Source organism: Betta splendens, chromosome 8 (assembly GCF_900634795.4).
Source record: "Betta splendens chromosome 8, fBetSpl5.4, whole genome shotgun sequence".
Classification (NCBI taxonomy): domain Eukaryota; kingdom Metazoa; phylum Chordata; class Actinopteri; order Anabantiformes; family Osphronemidae; genus Betta; species Betta splendens.
The window spans coordinates 14403258-14420656 of NC_040888.2; the positions used below are offsets into that span (position 1 = coordinate 14403258).

Here is a 17399-nt window from a genome sequence, read left to right on the forward strand (position 1 = left end):
TCCTCGTTAGAGAGGGAGTTTTTCCTCTCCACTTTTGCTGTCAAATTAAATGCTTGCTGTATGTGGGATTTGTTGGGTTTAGTTGTGAGGTTTTAAACCTTACTTTGTAAAGTGCCTTGAGATAACTTTGTTGTAATTTGGAGCTATATAAATAAAATTGAATTAAAAATTGAATTGAATTAATGGACTTCCTCTGCTGGTCAAATGAGAAAAGTGTCCAAATCTGCCCTGGCCTTCAAGACCGGAACAGAATGATGTGACTGACACTGTGGAACTGTGCATTTTGTCACTAGAACAAATAAATGACCATGTGATTCATGCTGTTGAGCTGCGTCAGAAGCAGGCAAAGGAGGCGGTGAAAGAAGCAACACGCCAGCAGCATCGAAAAGAGGGGGAGAAAAGAGAGCCGAGGATGGTGTCTGCTCAACCAGCCAGTGTGCCTCAGACCCCACCTACACCACCAGGCATGGCCACACCTCAGGTGATGTACATTCTACCAGGAGGGTGGACAAGACCACCTTCTATGAGGAGAGGAGGGTTCCCTGCAGGCAAAGGCAGAGGATCAGGAGGCAGACACAGAGGAAGCATGAGATGCTATGCTGTGGGAAGACTGGTCACGTAAGAAGCCATTGCTTTGATTGGCTCCGAGGCAGGTTCAGCCTGAACTCACGAGGAGTGCCTAGGCCGAAGGGGTCTGCTGATCAATGTGGAGGCCCCTCAGCTGGTTACTAGAGAGGACCAGACACCTGCAGGATTCATGAACTTTGTTGATGGGCTCCATCAAAAGCCAAAAAGCCTGAGGCCTCTGAATCTGTGACTTCCCCTTGCTGCACACTTTAGTACTTTGAGACTCAGACAAATATCTAAAATTTGGAAATAAAATAAACAAGTCGGGTTGGGGAGAATGACTTAGTCCTTAAACCTGCCAAAAGATTCAAAAATTAAAAATATGCCAATTTTACCAGGCAAGGGAAAGACAAAGGTATAGAGAATATTTCAAGATAAAGTTCCCAATTCAATCACTCTGCTGACAAATGCTCCACCTGATGCTGAGTGGTTGACTGTGTTAAAAACAAGGTGAATGTGAAGTATGTGGATGAAGAGACTGTGTGCACCAGACTTCGAGACATGCCTCATTTCATCTCTCTAACTAACACTAAGTTGTCTCATGATATTGGTAATGACTCATTCACAATTTTGAGGTAAGAAAGTTTCACTAGACAAGCCTCAACACTGTAGGAAGTGCCTCCCACATACCATAAAGTGAGTGAAGTATCTGAGGAGGTCAACCAGCTAAAAAGGGAATTTGAGGAGAATGTAAATGTTTCCCTCATACAGTAAACAGCAGTTTGATCCCTACAATATTTAAGCTAGTATAACGCATCATGCTCTCATGTGTTACAGAAAACATCAAACTTTAAGGTGACTAAAACCAGGTGTGCCTTTCACTGTTACTGTGCCAGTTCTCCAATAAATAGAAAAAACAAACCATTCAGAACCTGCAAGGTGTAACTGTTGCAGCAATGCTTAGCCTTCTATAGTACTGTATTGTAATGCTACGGATTGTGGTGCTGCAAGCAGCTACAGTTCACTACACTACATTTAGGATTTGCACACTACGTCTACTGTTTAAGTGGGGCTGCAGTTTTAATGATCACTGTTAGGGAAATTGTTAGTTCCCTTCGTAAATCTTGAATAAAGCAGACACAATCAGTTGAGACCTTCTTCAGGATTTTACTTGCAAGGAGTGAGCAGTTTACAGCAAAGGCAACTTCCTCTCACTGAAGAGAAGACAGGGATTCAGCTCATAATATGTATTGCATTCTGGGAGGTGCATAGTCACACAGTACGTAGGAAATATTCTCTGCACAAAGCAAGCATTGGGCAAATCAGATAAGGATGCTACACACTGGTACTCCCTATTTCTTGCAGAGCAGAAGGGAGAAAACTTCAAGGCTATAGCACAGCTAACAAGGCTTGAGCAGATCAGCAAAATAAATTCCAACAATGTTTCAATGATTAAATGCAGTATTTCTCCAACATTTCCCTCCTGTTTAACATTGAAACATATATTAGACAATCATGCATACATCAGAACAGCACAACTTTTTTCGATTTTCAGTGCAGTCATCATAAAACATGAAATAAATGTTGCAACGTCGTAGGCAGGGTCAAAAGCACAGAAGCACAATATGTACAGCTTAGCGTCCATTTCTGTCGACATCGTGGAGATCCTCTTCACAGTTATCGAGCTTTCAAAGGTGTATAGAGTATTTGCCGAGAGTGCATGACTGCGCACACACCTCTGAGAAGGCCTTGATTTCACCATCCTGATGATCAATGGCCCTCAAACAGGGAATTACGCACAACACAATCAGCAATCAGAACCAAAAGAATCAGTAGTAATCGGTCCAAAAATCTTCATCAGAATGTCAGTCCATGTGCCAGACCTAAACCAATCAAACCAGGATTTGTCTTTCACTACATCAGCCGCCTGCACATTGGATATGTGCTGTAGGTCACAGAGTGCCTGTTGGGTGACCTTTGCGTCTTGGTCGTCTCCTGGAATGTAAAGAGACATAAGAGACACACTGAACCAGTAAAGTTAAGAGTGCTCTGTCTTCATTTAACAATACCACGTGTTAGTGTGATACTGGTCAGAGGAGGTTTCTCCTCATCCTCATTGAGGTTTTGGGAGTGGCCTAGCATCAATCAACAGTACAGGGCAGTTAGTACAACTCCCGTGGCTGGACAGTGTCCCCTCATAGTATCTCCTTATGAGAATGTCCACCATAAGTGAGAGAAGGTACCGCTGGTTTCTTCACTGCCGTTGAGACGACCAGTGCTCTAAATGCTGGCTGACCCCCCCTTGGTAGGCAGACTTTTCCTCTCCCTCGGTTGGGTTTTTTCTCACGGACAATACTACTTCGGTTGCCTGTACCTGTTGTCTTTTACAGTGTGTGTTGTGTAATCCACCGGGAGATGCCTCGACTTTGCAGGCTGTAGGTGTTGTTCAGCGTCACTCTATACGGGCCTTCCCACCGGGGTGAGGTCCAGTTCTTGCGCTTTATGACTCTGGTGAACACCCAGTCACCAACCTGCAGTGGTCCCTCCTGTGGGAAAGGCACATCTTGAAAAGCATTTTCAGAAAAACATTTCTTGTGATGTTTTAACACCTTTGACATATGGAAGGCATTGGAAGGGTTGGGTTGTTAAATTTAAATATTGTTCTGATTTGCATAAATGGTGCATAGAGGACATTATTACATAAATCACTGATGCAGTAGGTGAGTTAATGTAGCAATAGTAAGTTAACGGTTCTGGTTATATAGTCTGATAGCAGCAGGTAGGAAAAATCTGTGTTGTCCGTGATCTGGTAACCCAAATCGTATTATATCTTTTACTAGAGTTTTTGCTACAGCTGGTGAATCATTAGTAGTTGTGAGGAACACCTTTACCCATTTGGAAAAACGGTTAATAATTGTCAAACGATACTTTTTACATTGACACCTAGTTAATTCACAAAAATCCAATATGCAAATAATGAAATGGATATTCTGCTATAGGGAATGTTCTTCTTCTTCTTCTTGTCGAATAATTCCTTTAGGGGTTATATTTAGAGCAAGTGATGCATCGGGAACAACATTTTTTTAGAATAATTTGTAAATGCATAAGCAGTATAGTAGTTTGTTTTTTATCCATACCACCCCCCCCCCCCCCCCCCCCCCCCCCGTTGAGACATGGCAAGGCCCACGTCTCAATATTGCTGCTCCTTTATAGAGGGATGTTGGTAGGACAGGTTCCCCTTGTCAAACATAGTAATAACTTTTCAGCAGTTTGTCCTTTGAGTCCATTTATTTATTTATTTTTATTTTTTTCACTTTTGAGAGTGCAGTGCATCAAATGGCTATTTTTGCTGGTAGTTGTACCGCTTTTAACAAATTTTTCATTAAATCACCTTCATTATAGTCTTTCCCGTTGATGTCATCATGCCTCTATTTTCCCACTGACTGGTAAATATATGAATAGTTCATTGTGCGTATCTGCTATCAGTATAGATGGTAACTATCTGACCTGAGTTTGCATGTCTCCGTCAGTGCGATTATTTCCTGCTGCTTGTGCTCTGTAGTGTGGGGGTAGCGGTTCTGCTTTCAAGGTCTCACTATCAGTCAGAACCACACAGCCACTTTGTGTTTTTCTAGTTTCAGACTTTGTGCTTGGTCCATTCACAAAGACAAATACAGAACCAGGTATTGGGTTGTCCTGTAAATCTGGTCTAGGTTCTCTACTTTTAAAAACTCTATTTTGGTCAATTTTTTGTCCACTTTGTTCTAAATATTTAAGTTCTTTCTTCAACAGTTGCAGTTTGTTTTTACTGACCTTGTGACTGTTCTCTGGCCGAAATGAAAGAAGTGCTACAGTATCTTTACTGCATAATTCTTTAGTCTGTGACGCCACCAGAACATCATCTACGTACAGTAATATCTGACTACTGTGTGGGGGTGTATATTTAGCAAGATTTGCTGGCATACACTGAGAAACTAGTCGGGCTTTTACAATAACCTTATTGTAGCCTGGTGTACGTGCATTGCTGACCTTTGTAAGTAAGCGCAAACAAAATTGTGAACTGGGATGCTACAAAAGGCATTACTAATATCTATAACTGAGAAGATCTGCTTATCTGGGTGTAAATTATTCAACAGAATGTAGGGATCTGGTACCACGACTGCTCTTGGTTGTACAGCCTTATTTGTAGCTTGAAGGTCTTGTACCATCCTCCAGCCAGCGGAAGTAGGAGCTTTCTTTACTGGGAATATGGGAGTATCGCAAGGAGAGTCATCACACTTTTATTTTGGATTCCAATCATAAACTCTGTTAACAACCTCATGTGCAGGTTTTCCTTTTTGACAAATATGGTTAGGCTAATTTGTGGGTAATCATGCAGTCTTTCACATAAGTACACTTTTACTTGAGGTTCTTCCTCATCAACGCCACTCTCACTTTTCTCACCCTAAATGGTCGTCCACCATGTCCTCTAAACCTTTTTCTGTCACGTCCTCTCTGTCCACTGTTATCTTGCCAATAGCATTCTTCACTGTCTACAACAAACATTGTTGCTTTTGCTTCATTTAATTGATTTGTATTCAATATCTGAACATAGACTGTTAGTTTCATACACCACATAAAGTATTTTAACAATAAGGAATTATAACAGAATGTTAATATTCGTGCACCACTTCCAAATCCATCTAATTAATCAATAAGCTTGTTCTTTCCTTTATTTTAATTGACGCATGCCCTTATATTTATATTTAACCACATCAATTATAGTATTTTTGTTCTATTATAGGTTATTTTTTATATTAATATAAAACATTTATTAAATTATGTCTATTATATAGTTTCTATTATATTTCTATCATTTCATTAATATATTTTATGTCTTCACTTAATTTATTCCATAGTTTTACACCACTTTAGTGTTTATTTTTAATTCAAATCTTGTTGTGCATATTGCATGGGTTTTTAACTGGCCCCTTTATTATATTCCCCATCTCGTTCTTTTAACTGTTTCAGTTATCACAGTTATTTTATCCATCAAATTTTTTACACAATTCTACTTTTTTAAATTTCCATCAAATCCAAATTTCTTTTTCCACTATGATAAGTTATGTATATATTATTATAGTCGACTGAGAATGTCTTTTAGACATGTATTTGGAATCACCTTCAAGGTTTTCACCCTTAGTGTTCTTTAATTTGCTTCACTACGAGGATTGAGATCAACGATCAGTCACAGTGTTCACAGAGATCATCGACTGTGCCAAGCTTCTACAGGAACTAGTTTCCTGCGGACACAGCTGTCTCAGTAAACCAACCTCTCAATTTTGATCTCAATCAGACACACAACACAAAAGGTCTCTGAGACTTCCTCTAAGAAGTTAAAATTCACTTAGAGACTGACAAACAATAACACTTATTTATAGTCTGATGTACTCCAGCTGATCAGAGTTTACGTTGACACCGTCAGGTTTCCACTCTGCCGCTGCTTCAATCAGACAAACTATCATTAATCTATTTTATGAGGACCCCGTCCTCTTTTACCTCGTGACCTTGTCATGGAACTTTTCTGAAGACCCAGTCTTCTTTTACCTCGTGAGCCACTCACGGAATTTAAGATACCTTAGGATTTACTCTTTTCATACTCGCCTGATCTGTGTCCTGGCCCTGGTTCAGGATCCCGTCACCTCGCCTCGTCGGACCACCAGCCGACGTCTGACCTGGGCAGGAATTCACCTCCCAGGATTTTCTGCAGGTTCCAAACCTGGCTGTGCACAGACTTCAGTCGCCGACTCGATGTCCCGGCAAAGAGAGGATCTTGGGATCCCGGACGAGCCCCCAATTATGTTAGGGAAATTGTTAGTTCCCTTCGTAAATCTTAAATAAAGCAGACACAATCAGTTGAGACCTTCTTTAGGGTTTTACTTGCAAGGAGTGAGCAGTTTACAGCAAAGGCAACTTCCTCTCACTGAAGAGAAGACAGGGATTCAGCTCATAATATGTATTGCATTCTGGGAGGTGCATAGTCACACAGTACGTAGGAAATATTCTCTGCACAAAGCAAGCATTGGGCAAATCAGATAAGGATGCTACACACTGGTACTCCCTATTTCTTGCAGAGCAGAAGGGAGAAAACTTCAAGGCTATAGCACAGCTAACAAGGCTTGAGCAGATCAGCAAAATAAATTCCAACAATGTTTCAATGATTAAATGCAGTATTTCTCCAACAATCACCTTGACATGTTTTGATGAGGTTCCACTTAGTTCTTAACATCAATATCATTAAAATATTCCATATATAACAGAGCAGAAGACACATTTAGCAAATGGGTAAACCAGGTCTCAGTTCATTTTTTCTTTCCATCCTTTTCCTAAACAGTTAACATAGATGTCATCAGTCTGCAGGCCTTAAACAAATGTGACAGGGTTGTGGTATTCTTTACGTCATGGAAGAAGGAGGTCTGGGGAAAAGACTGAGTAGCAACAGTGACGGTGCTTTATCCTCCAAGAGGTTTGACCGTATGTGGGTTTATATGGACTTTCTTTAATAGCTTACAATACTTCAGGTATATCGTCCACAGCTGTTTTGTTATCACTACAAACTCTGACAGTCACAGGGGAATTATAATTAGATGTAGCAATAATTGTGGGGTTGTTTGTGTTTCTGGGGTATAGCTTTGCGCTTCCAACAGTGTGTGATTGTCCATGTGTCACTTCTGATAGGTTGTGAGGATGCAGCTTATTTAGTCTACGTTCATTTTTTTATGAAGGAACGTAATGCATGCATCCCCAATGCTTCTTGAATTCAATAAAGTTTTCTACATCGCAGTGACTCTGTGTTTGTAATCGGGTTAGTTTGTGTCGTTGTAGTAGTTACTGAAGCTTAATCCTTCAACTTTCAACGGACATCCTCAAATTCACTCAGTTTTATTCAGGGATTGATGATGATCCCTGGTAAGGATAAATACGTAGGATAAATAAGTGTAGGAAATTACTTTTAAGGGTTTTGCTAATGTTCTTTTATCCATCCATCTTAATTTAGTGATTTAATCAGCTTTAAATTCAATGGACAGTTATCTGTCTATTGAGGGGGGAAAAATGTATGTAAAAAAAATAAAAATAAAAAAGTTTTGATTATTGCTTTATGTCGGTCCTTAGTAACTGGGGAACTTGTGTGTGTGTGTGTGGCATCTGCTGTGAGAATGGACTATTCTGTTTCTGTTGTGTTTTATCCCAAGTTGGTGAACTTAATCCATGGGGAAAAGGTTGTGGTTGAGTTGGCACAAAATTTAATTTGGTATGTACTGTAAATAGCTTGCGCTACAGAGGAATATGATCTCATAGCGGGACTCATTGTGGAGGGATAGGAAAAGTGACAGTAGCATGGTATGTGAGGGAGGAAAGGAGTTAAGGGAAGTCAAGGAGTGAATGAAAAGGAAAGTGTAAATGTGACAATGACAATAGAGGGATGAAAAGTACTATGAACATTGCATTTCAGTGTGTATGTTGTAAAAATATGCCGAGCGCATAGACTAACATTGCATGAAGCTTTGCTTGACGAAATAGTGTTTAATGCATCAACCAAGTTTCTATGTGAAACAGATGATTAATATACGCAGGAAAGCTGTGTTGTTCCATTGCAGGAAAGAAGAGGACAAAGAAGATCAAACTCCGGATCACTGATGGGCCCTGAGTGACACTGCTAACTCATTTAGCAGAACAAGGTCACAGGCTAGCCTTTCTAAATTATAGTTCTCATAGAGCAAAAGCTTCTCTTTTAGCTCACGTGCATGACAAAATGACAAAAACCCTGAGCTCATGACATGACTGACTGATACTGTATATGCCCTACGGACTGACCATGACACGTGTCGATGATGTTTTATTGTTGTTGATTTTATATAATAAGGGTTTAACCATTTTCATTCTGCATCTCAGTGTGTTGTTGTACACAGGAATCTCACATTAACAACTTCAACCCTTCTCTCTACACAGAGCAGCAGTGGAGAAACTGTGTCAGCATAAACATCTCGCTTAAACTAATTTTCTTTCCTAACCAACTTCTCTCCTACTCTTAACCTTCATCCACAGGTTACTTCAGTATCAGAGGAGGGTGTGTCTTATGACCTGCTACGACTGTGGGACAAAGAGGAGCCGATGGAGCCGAAGGAGCTGATGGAGAGTCCAATCATTCCAATTCCAGCTACACCAAGAATCCTCACCCACCTAATATTGTGGGGCTGCGCTGACCAACACAGCTATAGGGTGTGGGCGGAGCGCCGCCCTTACCTGCATCGTTGATATACACTGTTTGAATTTGCACGTGCATGAGCTGAATTGCACATGCTGGACAACGTGAGAGCATAGACCTTCATGATTGATTGTGGTTAGTGTGGAGTCTGTGAAGAATCTGTTGTGATAAAGAGTACACTTATGTAGAATGAAAACTGTGAGGTTTGTTACTGAATGTACTTATTTACAGGCAGCGTGGGAGGATCACCTGTTGGAGCTAAAGGAAGAGCTTAGGTGTTCTATTTTTTAAAGATTTTGTGAATCTCTAACTTTGCTTTGTCATCTTAATGTTGAAGGTCTATTTAATATAATGCAGTATGATGAGTCAAAGAGGACCTTTCTTGGCCGCTCAACCTTTCAAGATTGATGGGCATTAGGAGGGGATTTGTAGTATATTTATGTATCATATCATATATTATTATATAGGTAGTGAACAATCTGTTCTGGTCATGTTAAGATGCAGTGACTGTTCCGCAACCCTTGTAGTTTGGCAGGGTCGTTGTCTGGGGAGCATCTGGGATAGACTCCAGGAAACAGACATTTACATTTACTTTTAGCAGTATTGTGATCATTGCTTATGGGAGAAATACAGAGAATAGATGGGTTCTTGTGTGTCCTCAGTTACTGGGGTTAAAGAGTTTGCTTAAACTGGGTTCACAGAATCTGTTGCCTAACAAGGTTTATCCGAGCTGTTCCTAAGGAAATATTCAAAATGTCACGTCGACCTGGGAAAGGAACTGGGAGGTTGAGGGTGGGTCAGATGGATCCGGGAGCTGGACAGATAACACGGCCCAGCGCCAGGACTTTCCGAGTAGCCGAGAAAAACATCTACACTTCCTTATTTGGACATGTGGAAAGATTTTAGGTGGTGGTTAAAAGGAGGCCTTCACAGGCTGGGGTTTTCAGAGCGGTTCGCAGAGGGTCCGCTGGTAGCACACAGCTGACCTTTTCCGACCTCTCGGTTCTCTCTGCAGAGGAACAAGCAGGTGAATTGTCTGCCTCTCTTGCTATTACTCTTTTACAATCATTATCTGATTGTTTTAATTAGTCATGTATAATAAATTTGTATGCTATTGATTTAAACTTCAAAGTTGAGTTCTTGTGAAATTTCTATCCTGGTTGAAGAAAAGAAAATACACGACACCAAGAAGGGATGAGCTAACCTCTTTGCTGCCAGAGCCAGCCTCCTCTGGTGCTGCTCACTTGTCAGGGTGCTGTGCGTTGATCTGGACAGACAATGGTGTCTGCTTAGCCCCACCCACGCCTCTACTCTCTGTGCATACCAGCGGGCCTTCTGCAAGGTAGCCATGCTGTGCTTCAATGAGAAACAGACCAAAGGAGGTTGAGGCATTGACATTTCCAAGAGTGCATAGTGACAACTTCCCAACAGAGACGTACTCAAAAGTAGCTGTGTTATATGTTTATTGACACGGTGGAAAGTCAATATACTCCCTCCAGTGAAATAGTAAGAACTTGACCCGTTTTGAATTTGCCCTGTGTTTGAAAGGACACAGCTTTACATAGAGATGCCTTTAAGCCTCCAATTGACCCTTAGCTAACTCACTAGCATGTTTTGTAAATCTGGGAGGCAGGAGCAGCGCTGGCCAGACAGCGTTAGCTCGACACTGTCTTGTAATTTGCAACAGAATCATTCAGGCCTCATTCAAACAGCTCACGTCATCCAAATGTCTACACGCTTAGTTAGTCTCACAGACCTCGCTACTGTAGTCGGCTCAAAGGTGCGGCACCACTACATTGGCTTATTTGCTGCATTTGCTGAAATTGTTATATGTGTTTGCTCTGGAAGTGGAAGGTTTGTGGGTAGGACAAAGCCCAAAGTGGGGAGAAAGTGCTTGTGATCAGAGGAGATCTGGGGGGGGGGGGGTGATATTACAACTCCGAAACAGAGTCATACTCAAACGTAGCTTACACAGCTGAAAGTGCAGTCGTTCCACCCAGTGACGTAGTGCTGACTTGACCCATTAGTACTTTGCCCTGCCTACTGGAGCAAACGATGTCACAGGAGGCTTCCTGTAGCGTGCGCATAAATGTGTGTTTTTCACAAACGGCCCACAGGCAGAGCCTGCCAAAAATCATATCAAGTCGCCAGCGTTCCTCTCCACGGAAGTCTTTAGTAAAAGGCGAGAGACTTGTGCGTTTTGAAGAGAAGCCAGAGCCAAGCTGGCCTGGTGTCACGGCCGAAGCCAAAGTCCCTTGTCGTACAAGCCACAGTCGTCACGGGACGCGTGCCTCTGACTTGCAGTGTTTCACAGGCCCCTCCCACTTCCTGGAGCTATGCCAACCAAACAGGCAGGAACCGAGGTGTGCCAACCCAACCACACAGGCTCAAAGGAGCCTCTTGCCGTGTATTCATATTGTCTTTGAACTGGAAATAAGGGGAGAGTGCAAACCCAGTTCCCCACTGGCACAATTTATGCAGTTGAGATTTCCGCCATTGGGGAATTCGCAGGGGTCAGACAGCCAGAGTGAAACGGCCGAGCCTTGCCCTGGGTGAACCACCTTCTTGATCATGGTATCTCCCCTGCCAGGTATGTATGCCTTGCTCCGCCAACACTCAGGGAGATTCTTCCCGGGCTGATCATGTTGACTGACGGTGCTGAAATTAAATGAGCCTATAGAACTGCACCAAGCCGCCACTCAGGCAGAATGTTTGTGTAGGGGTTGACAAGCATCATTTCCCCTTGTGTTTCTGTTCCACATGCAGAAACACGCCTCTGCCATCACACATTGATACATTTCCAGCACAAACGCAAGCGCCACATCTACTACAAATCCAGGGCAATCGCCGAAAGTCCAGAGGACACGTTACGGTGACCAACCATGCTGGGGACAAACTTTAGCTATAAGAAACCCAGATACAGCTAGGGAACACTAACGGAGTTCTAACATTGTACAGCTTGAGTGGGGTGCACCGTTCCCAGAAGCAATGCAATACTAGCTCAATACATGGAGTAGACGAAGCAAGCCCTTACTCCTTCTCTCTGTTTCGAAAAGCAATTTAATATATGGTGTCCAGCTAGGAGACGTATCAGATAGTAAACTGATAAGAACAGATACTACACTTGATCTTAGCCAAAAGGTCGAGAAGCGATGAGCCAACCTCTTTGCTGCCAGAGGCAGCCTCCTCTGGTGCTACTCACTGGTCAGGGTGCTGTGTGTTGAGCTGGACAGACAACACCCCTACTCTCTGTGCATACCCGCGGACCTTCTGCAAGTTAGCTATGCTGTGCTTCAATGAAAAACAGGCCAAAGGAGGTTGAGGCCTTGACATTTCCAAGAGTGCATAGTGACAACTTCCCAACAGAGACGTACTCAAATGTAGCAGTGTCACATGTTTACTGACACGGTGGAAAGTCAATATATTCCCTCCAGTGAAATAGTAAGAACTTGACCCGTTTCGAATTTGTTATTTACGTGAAAGGACACAGCTTTACATAGAGATGCCTTGAAGCCTCCAATTGACCCTTTTGCTAACTCACTAGCATGTTTTGTAAGACTGGGAGGCATGAGCAGCACTGGCCAGACAGCGTTGGCTCGCCACTGTCTTGTAATTTGCAACAGAATAATTCAGGCCTCATTCAACCAGCTCACATCATCCAAATGTCCACACCCTTAGTTAGTCTTAAAGGCCTTGCTACTGTAGTCGGCTCAAAGGTGCGGCACCACTACATCGGCTTATTTGCTGCCAGGCTAGTGGCAGCCCGTTAGGCCACACCGCGGCCTGAGGAAGGTTTTTTTCAACAGCTGGCCTATAAGGCACTCATCGCCTCACATTTGCCGTGCTTGCTCAGGCAGCACATATGATGAATGGGAATCGATACAGAGAAGTTTAGCATGGCCCCTGAGAAAGTATGACACGCAAATTTGTGAAGCGTTTCTACATTTTGATGTGCCTTCATTCCTCCTAACAGAAGCACAACTTGTTTCAGACATAGATGTACACGGCTTGTTCACATATTTAAAAAGATGAACTCAGTGAGGTCAAATTTGGTGCAGAAATTGTTATATGTGTTTGCTCTGGAAGTGGTAGGTTTGTGGGTAGGACAAAGCCCAAAGTGGGAAAAAAGTGCTTTTGATCAGAGAGATCTGAGGGGGTGTGATATTACAACTCCGAAACCGAGTCATACTTGGAGATGTCCAACTCGAGACCTCCCACTCGACTCAGCATTGATCTCTTGAAGCGGAAGTGTCGTCAAGCAGAAACTCGAGAGCGTTCCAAATCACGTGACCAATGAGAGCGAGAGGCGTCGATACGTCACGTGACTGCCGAGCGGCTTATCTGCAGTTTGAACGGACGGTTTGTTTCAATATGTCAGAGCTTTATAAACGTGGCAAGCGGACCGGAGATGATCTATAATATGATGAATGATTCAAAAGATAGACAAGTTTCACGTTGAAGATATCTGTAATGTATTTATGACAAGTTCAAAATGTAATTAAAGACTAAAACTACATTTTCACAAGTCGCAAATCCAATACAAATGACTTTATTAGTCAGACGTCAGTGCCGCGCAAACGGCTCTTCTCCAAAGCTGGAGAGGTGGTGAGAAGGTGATTAAAGTCATGTTCTGTGAAAAAATAAAATAAAAGTCTTTGATTTAACTAAAAGACAAACATGTCTCCTCAATGTAATAATAAACAGAGTTGCAGAAGCACCAAATACAGCTCTAATAACATCGGACTATCAAAAATATTCACCACATCAAGGCTACTGATATATTATTATCCACAGGGAAAGACAATTACACATCTTTGATTAAATAACTTTTATTTGACAATAAAACATGAACTGTGATCCTGAACAACCACGTATCAGCGAGGGTTTGACGGTCAGTCTGCTCGGGTGCAGTTCTCACACACAACCAGCAGATGTCGCTGTTCTGGAGAAGACTAGGTTAAACCACGGCATGACCATTACAAACTGTATAGTTAAAAACCAATGCAGAAACACTAAAACATCGTTTTGGAGCTTTTCAGGTCATAAGAACACACTAGTTTAAACCACGGCATATGTAACTGTACATTTGGATGTATGAGTTGTTTGACAGTATTGTGGCATCAGAACATGACCATTGGAGGCTGTTCTGAAGGAAACCAATGCAGAAATACTAAAACATTGTTTTTGAGCTTTTCAGGCCAAAAGAAAACTAGTTTAAACCACAGCAACTGTGCTTTTATGGTGTATTGAGCTGTTTTAAAGTTGCCTGGCATCAGAACATGACCATTAGAGGCTGTTCTGATGGAAACCTATGCACTAAAACATCGTTTTGGAGCTTTGTAGGTCATAAGAACACTAGTTTAAACCAAGGCATTTGCAACTGTGCTTTTATGGTGTATTGAGCTGGTGTATCAGAACATCACCATCTTAAGCTGTAATGTTAGAAACCAATGCAGAAACACTAAATCATCGTTTTTGAGCCTTTGAGGCCAAAAGAAAACTAGTTTAAACCACAGCATCTGCAACTGTGCTTTTAGGGTGAATTGAGCTGTTTTAACGTAGCCTGGCATCAAAGCATGACCAGTAGAGGCTGTAATGTTGGACACCAGTGCAGAATTACTAAAACATAAGAAAACCAGTTTTGCTGACATATGCAACTGTAGATGTTGGATGCATTGAGCTGTTTGACAGTATTCTGGCATCAGAACATGATGTTATGGGAAAAATTGTTTCTTTCTTACTTCTATGCAGTTATTATATGATTTATGACTTATGTCCTGCAATTAATATCTTATGTTTTGTCTTACTGTATGCATTTGACATTTGACCTAGATTGTTCAATGGTTGTCTCTGCCTGATAGACTCTCAACTCTAGCTCCCAAACCCAAGGTCAGGGAGTTGTGTCTCTGTCTGTTGAGACTTGGTGCTCCTTTCTCACAGATAGTTGGACGTCAGCAATGCAGGTGTGAGAATGTAAATATCTTCACACACACTGCGACAGGGAGGAGATGGTGCATGTAATTTGATTGGGTTAGAAAGACATTCCACCCTAGTCGGATAGAGAAGCTAAAAGGCAGAAGCAACTTTAGGATCGTGGGCTCTTTGCATCACACCTTCGTGGGGTGTGCACTGATCTCCCCAGCTGGTTTTTGGTTTCTTGATGTTTGTTGATCAACATCCATGCTTTTTATTTGCTTTCCCCATTATTTTTATTTTCTTTATTATTTCAATAAATCGCACAAAAGGACAACTCTCTCATCTGCTTCTTTATGGAAAATTTCCACCACAGAAATTGGCGTCACAAACAGGATGCCGTGGCAGGTCGTCTGGACGGTGTGACCAGGGACGATAGTCCTGAGGACTAGGGTCGCTCAGCCTCCAAACCTCTACAGACATTTAGAGCTGGGAGGACTGCTCACCCGAGATCCACGAACTCAGATTCAAACTCAAATCTTAACTTGGCTCGGCCCGGTGAGAGAGATTTCTTTGATTTGGGAAAAAACGATTGGAACTCTTTTTTTAATTTAGCTGAAACATTTCAATTGCTTGAAAAAAAAAGAAAATGAAAAGAAATCTTCTATTTGGTTGAAACACTAAATTTGATTAGGAAAATTAATTAGATCGGGAAAAAAAAAAGAAAAAAAAATCCCAATAATACATGTTCTTAATTAGGTCAAAGTCTGCTCTGGGTGGTGAGACGTCGGTTGCTAAGGGTTGGCTCGTGGAACCGAGCTTTCGTCTGTACTGAGGATACAGACATGTTTTTTTTTGATCAGTGCGTGGTCCACACGTGGGGGACTGAGTATAAAAGACGGCTTCTGAAAGATGGAGCACGTTTGCAGAGTGAAGTATTTTCAAGATACGAGGGACCCGGGCCTAGAGGGGCCTAACGTTGAGGAAATACTTCGGGAAAGGCTCTGTCGCCAGATCAGGTTGGTTCTCTTTTTACGGAGACGTCCGATAAAAAGGCATTTTGGGAAGGTTCCGGCCGGAACACACAAAAAATCAAAGGCAGGAAACCGCTGGACTAAAAGAAACAAAAGAGTGATGAGAGTAACAGAAAAAGAAAGGAGATAACAACCTGGGGAAGAATTGTTTGCACTCTGCCACACACATACCACACACACACACACACACACACACACACACACACACACACACACACACACACACACACACACACACACACACACACACACACACACACACACACCATGTCAAGAGCAAATGCTCCCATTCTTTCTGCTCTCTATTCTAATGCAGAACTGAGCGCGATGAGGGTAAATCCGGATCTGGACTCCTTTCCCACCATCAGCAGAAGAACCGAAGGAGAAGAAGCGCCCGACCAACAACCAGAACAGGGTGGAAGCTCTTATACCACAGCAGCTGGAGGACACAGACCACAGCATGGAGGCCTCACCAATTCCCAAGTCTGCAGCCATCACGTTCTGGGCTCATCAGATGAACCAGCTACTACAAGCATGTGTGTCTGACACAGACACCTGCTTATGACAATCAGCAAAGGAAAACAAGGACAGAGCAACAGCAGAGTGACAAGACGTGCTCTGACACAGACACTGGTTGAAATAACAGGAGAGTCTTCAGACGTGATTGGCCCAATAGAGCTGCATTTGAGGATCCAGGAAAGGTCTGTCATCGAGGAACAACTGTCCCATTGAAAGGCTTCACCCGCTGGCGCTCACATCAGACTGATGGTTGGGGAAGGAGGAAGGTGACGGTTCCTTTTCACGTGACGTACAAGACGGTACTGCAAACACACACACACACATTCATACACACAATGAAGAAACACGCTTACAGCTGATACACGCTCAAATTCATGTTCATGCTTATCTGCTCGCAATGAAGAATCGCTTTTTGCTCAAAAAATCCCACAGAGTGATTTTAAAATGATGACAAACAGCTAAATGACAACTGCTGCATGACTTTGCAGTCTGATGGGTTTAAATTATTTTAACTTGCAACAAATTCAGTAATAAAATCCTCCATGTTTCTAAAAAGATTTGTGCACACTATAGGTTTGTCTGGCCAGACTAGAAGAAAACAAAATAAAACCACACTATGGAAAAACAAAAGAGACTATAGGAAGACTGAAACCGACTGAAACAGACAAAAAATGACTATTAAAGGGAAGATGACTATTAGAGAGAAGTAATAATAATTACTGTACGTACCAGACTATTAAGGAAAAACTTACTGTTTCATTGTCTTGTGCAACATCTGACAGCAAGACACCTTAACATTCACTTTTGCTTTCAAACTTATGAACAGTTAAATTTTTAGGAAGAGATCTCATGTGTAAATGAGGTATTTGATTGATTTCCACTCCAGATGGAGTGCAGGTTACATCTACAGATATTCTAAATAATCCCTCTTTTGTTGATGTTAACTTCAGCTCAGCTGTGCTCTTATCATTGGCTGCTGAGGGGGGGCTGTAACTGAGGCCCTCATACAGACTGCATCACAGCTTGTTTCCATGTGTTACGATCTCCAGAGATGCATCTGACCTGTCCTGTACAGCACATGTGTCTTCTGGTCCTGATGAGAGGTTTGAAGAGTTATGATT

At 42.2% G+C, this 17399-nt stretch overlaps 4 non-coding genes across 4 annotated transcripts; 1 reads left to right on the forward strand and 3 right to left on the reverse strand.

The window, feature by feature from the left end:
* Positions 1 to 10919: 10919 nt before the first annotated feature.
* LOC114861217 (U5 spliceosomal RNA) lies at positions 10920 to 11032 on the reverse strand. The gene has a single exon (XR_003786760.1). It is a non-coding gene; the product is annotated as a U5 spliceosomal RNA (small nuclear RNA).
* A 215-nt stretch (positions 11033 to 11247) lies between these two features.
* LOC114861203 (U1 spliceosomal RNA) lies at positions 11248 to 11410 on the reverse strand. Its single transcript, XR_003786750.1, has one exon. It is a non-coding gene; the product is annotated as a U1 spliceosomal RNA (small nuclear RNA).
* Positions 11411 to 11775: 365 nt separating this feature from the next.
* On the reverse strand, positions 11776 to 11966 carry LOC114861214 (U2 spliceosomal RNA). Its single transcript, XR_003786757.1, has one exon. It is a non-coding gene; the product is annotated as a U2 spliceosomal RNA (small nuclear RNA).
* Positions 11967 to 12653: 687 nt separating this feature from the next.
* On the forward strand, positions 12654 to 12760 carry LOC114861218 (U6 spliceosomal RNA). The gene has a single exon (XR_003786761.1). It is a non-coding gene; the product is annotated as a U6 spliceosomal RNA (small nuclear RNA).
* The last annotated feature ends 4639 nt before the right edge of the window (positions 12761 to 17399 follow it).